General features: G+C 49.1%; 1 pseudogene; it reads left to right on the plus strand.

Moving 5' to 3' along the window:
* Positions 1-2,536: 2,536 nt before the first annotated feature.
* Positions 2,537-3,091, plus strand: LOC123630027 (annotated as a pseudogene).
* Positions 3,092-4,544: the final 1,453 nt, after the last annotated feature.

Here is a 4,544-nt window from a genome sequence, read left to right on the forward strand (position 1 = left end):
TCCCAAATGAGTCTGAGCACGTTCTCTCCGACGACGAGGCGGACCTGCTGAGTGGCCGCACGCATTTCTGAGCCCGTCCACCCCGCGTGGGAAGCTGTTCCTGGAACCAGGATTTGAGGACCCGGCTGACTCTGTCAATCTTTCCTGGCTGGGACTCGCAAACTCTTGGTTGTGTTTACCCAGGATGTTAATAATTTTGGAAATCATTAAAATGGAACCAAAATACTTTCTTTTTAAGAGGCTACTGAGATCACAAGTCATTCCGCAAATATAATAAGCTGTGTAAGCTGAGCGTGTCCAATACTCGACACTTGCCACGAGCCAGCTGGAAGCGTGGCCATTTTCATATGACACCTCGTGTGTGGAACTAAGGAGGAATGAGAAGAGCCTTCTAAAAACTAGGCCTTAAAAGTGCAATAATTGTGTTGGACAAACTGTTTAAAAAAAAAAAAAAGAGAGAGAGAAAAAAAACTTTCTTTTTGTCCCCGCTCTCTGCTCTCAACTGCCCGTTGTCATCTCTGTGATCTAACTCCCGTGCTTTCGCCAGTGTCATCATCCTAAGGAATCCCATTAGGATTTTAAGGGACCCGCTTAGTTGTCACTTTCTATGCTCTTCCTGTTCCCTCTCCAGGCAGACCCAATGCTTTTGCTTTGCACCCTCACTGTCATTTGGGGTCACTGGTGTTCATCAAAGTTACCTGAGACAATTCTTAAAAATACGGATCTCAGATCTCACCCAACCTACTGATTCAGAATGCTTTGGGGTGGACCCTGGAGTCTGCATTCTAAAGCACTGCAGGCGATTCAGATGTTGTTGCTGGCAGGACCACGACTGTGCGAACCTAGGCCATTGCTGCTGTTTTTAGCCAAGAGGCAGCGGTGCTCACCCGCAGCTCAGATTTCACAGCCAAGATGCCTGGATTTAAGTATTTTACATACTACTGGTTATATGATCTTGGCAATCTCTCATTGCCAAGATCACATAACCAGTCCTCATCCATAAAATGCAGAAAACAGTAGTACCTACTTCATAGAACTCTGATAATTAAATAGGTTCATACAAGAAGGGAAGCTATCAGTGTCTGATGTGCTTTGAGAACTAATAAATATGTGCTACTAACATTAGCATGGATAAATTTATGACATTTATTAACAATTTGAGGAATTCAACATGCTTAATATTAAATTTTAGTCATTCTCTATACTTTGGGCTGATTAATATAATATTATAACTAATATTCACTATTATAACTATATAGTGACATATAGGGAGATTATTGTTGCATGTCCACTTTAGGGGGTGCATGTAAAAGGAATGGGAGTTTATTCAGCTCTGTAAGTGGTAAATACACAGAGAGGGAGTGAATAAACATGAAGACGATGCTGATGACAACAGCTGTGTCGGGAGCTACAGCTGTGAGACGAGACGGTTGTCATCTCTGTTGCTGGGTAACTGCTAGTGTGCCTTGAGGCCACTCAAGAAACTACAAACATTGAAAGTGGGAATTAAACTTACAAGTCCATCTTTCCCTTTAGTCAGACTTCGGTTTGCCTCCTACAAGACACATTTCAGACAGAGTAAGACTCATTGCTCTGCGATTCCCATCCCCGTTGAACTTGTGTGATAGTGTCCTAACACAAAGACTGAAAATATAATACATTCCTGTAAGCAAGCTTTGCATTGGCATCAGACAGTTTTAATGCAACCTGGAAAATGTCTCTGTTCACTACCAGGAATTGGTTTTCACTATGAGAATCTAATTTATGACTCATTTGAATGATTTGAATATCTGTGTGCAGATGTCCCGTGCTAAATGTTATATATTACTTATAAGTCATGCTAAGCAGAGACGCAACAATTTTCCTAGTCTGTGTCCATTTCTAGCTTGAATACTCGTCTTTAAGAAACTTGCGAACCACACCCACCTTCCTTCTACTTTTTACTTATTAATTTTTCTAATCATATCCATGTCTAGTGGTTAATTTTGATGGCTCCGGAGGTAGATGCCTGGCTTTAAATCCTGGGCCATTGCTCAGTGGTCGTGTGACCTTGGGCAAATAACTCAACCTCTGTGGGCCTCAGTTTCCTTCATTATAGAGTAAGGATAATAATACCACCTCCCACTTCAGGCTGTTTTTAGGATCAAATGAAATATCTATCACCTAGAACATACTAAAACACAGTAAATGTTGGTTATTAACTATTATTGGTACTTCTGCAAACTGGCTCGAGCTATCTCTTGACAGCATTTGCTTTGCAATTCTGTGATTGTTCAACATGTGTGTGTTTCCTAACTGTATTATAAATTACTTGCTGACCATTTTGTCCCTCTCCTTGTCTTGGGGCATTTTCTGGGTGCCATCAACAGCAGTACACAAATGTACTATTTAGTCACTTCTCGCCTCCACCTGCCGCTGGGCAACCAGTAGTCAGCCCCGCCCCGCCTGTCTCTTCTCGAAATAAAACAACTCTACAGCACTAAAAGGAAAACCGCGGATCGCGCACTCCATCGTCCATTCCAACCAACCCCTCTGACTATTCTTCTCGTTGCAGGATGTTCGGAGGCTTCTCCTGTCCTTGTTCCTGGTGGCCGTGCTGGCGAGGGTGGCGGGAGCCCGGGAGAACCGGCCGGCGGGCGCCATCCCCTCTCCTTCCAAGGACGGCAGCAGCGACAACTCGGAGCGATGGCAGCACCGGATCAGGAGGTGCTGGCCTCCAGCCAGGAGGCCCTGGTGGTCACCGAGAGCAAGTACCTCAAGAGTGACTGGTGCAGGATGCAGCCACTGCGGCAGGCGGTGGCAAGCAGGGCTGGGGCAGCCGCCGTCCTCCCCCCCTCTGCCGGGCCAGGGCGACTCCTAACATCCCGCGGCACGTGGAGGAGGAGGAGGAGGAGGAGGAGGAGGAGGAGGAGGAGGAGGAGGAGGAGGAGTCCTTCCCGTCCTGCGCCTTCTGCCGGCCCCAGCGCGTCACCTCCGTCCTCGCGGAGCTGAGTGCCCCGGCCTGGACCCGCCCTTCCGACTCAGAAAACTCCAGAAGGTGAAGCAGCGCAGGTGCGTGCCCGTGAACCCGAGCGACTCGGCCAAGCAGTGAGCGTCCCCGAGGGCGCAGGCCACTCTGCACGCGCCCCCGCCGCGGGTCGCGCCGCCCCCGTCCCCGTCCCCGTCCCTGTCCCCGTCCCTGTCCTCCGAGCCCACTCACGCGCTGCCTGGTGTCCCCACCCCCGCAGCGGCAAGCACGTCTCTTGGGGCTGACGGTGTCCTTGTCCAGCACGTGGACCCACCGCAAGTGGAGCTTTGCCGATGTGTCCCTGACCGACCCCGGCCCCACCAGAGCCTCCGGAACCGGGTTGTGGATCAGGCCCGAAGGAAAAGGCTGGAAAACCACCGCCACCCGCCACCCAGCCGTGGGAGTGACCTTGCAGGTGATGCGCTGCCAGTCCGGCAGTGGTGTTTCCACCGTGTGGAAAAGCGAGTAGTTCCCTGGCCTCCCCCGACACAACGGCCCGCCCCCTCCCGCGGAGGGCGAAGGATGCGTCACTCTGCTGAGCTGTCCCCAGACCTCTCCTGCGGGTCCCTGGACCTCTGGCTGGGCTGGGCGCGCTCCCTCTGTGATCCGGAGGCTGCCCTGGGCCTCCACTGTCACGCGGCTGTGGACAAGTCACATGAAGATGTCCATGGACAGGGGGTCTCTTCGCAAACCTGATACCAAGAAGACAACTTGAGCCACTTGGATCCCGAAGTGGCCTTCCCTGGGGACCTTGCTCACAGCAGGCCACACCCTCCCCCACCCTGAGCCACCATCACCCCTTCTTCCTCACTGTCCCCCCCAACCCCTTTGTGGACTGAAGACGAACTCTGGTGTGCATGCTATTACCGCTGCAGTTAGAATATTATCACGCACAAAAGTCTATGTATTAACGCTGGTTTTATAATTGACCTATATTGTAAAGAGTTGTTTAAAAAAAAAAGTATTATAGACCTATCCATATATTGTTTCACATGTTTTGCCTCTGGCTTTGCAGCACAATTCTGAGTAAGGAGAACAGCAGGTGATGATCTACCCAGAGATGTTTTTAACTCAGAAATAATGCCTGGTCAGCAGTTCACTGCCATGCACCTATTTTAGATTGGGCAGGGAGATGGGAGGAATCGGATTTGACTTTGAATATTACGTCACGGAAGCTACTAAAGCATTGCAGCACAATGTAGAAATCGGGTTGGGACAGATGGGTGTCGGGAGGGGAGTCGTTTTAACCCAAAACTCAAAAGCCTGCCCATGCGGGGTGAGAAGGCCTGCTATTTTCACTGCCATGACACTAAGCAAAAAAAAAAAAAAATCCTGTTAAAAGAAAGAGATATTTAACAATATAAGGAGTCAGGTCACTTTGTGGTATAGGAGGAAGGGTGGACTATAATATGTAGAATAGCAATCTAGTTGAACTGTCCTGCAGAAAACAACTCTCTTCCTTTTCAAAGTATAGACTGTACCAAGGTCCCTTTCACTTTAATAAGGGATTGTTGAAGTTTCCGTGTTGTGGACTCTT

This window comes from Lemur catta, unplaced genomic scaffold (genome assembly GCF_020740605.2).
Source record: "Lemur catta isolate mLemCat1 unplaced genomic scaffold, mLemCat1.pri scaffold_70_ctg1, whole genome shotgun sequence".
NCBI classification, from domain to species: domain Eukaryota; kingdom Metazoa; phylum Chordata; class Mammalia; order Primates; family Lemuridae; genus Lemur; species Lemur catta.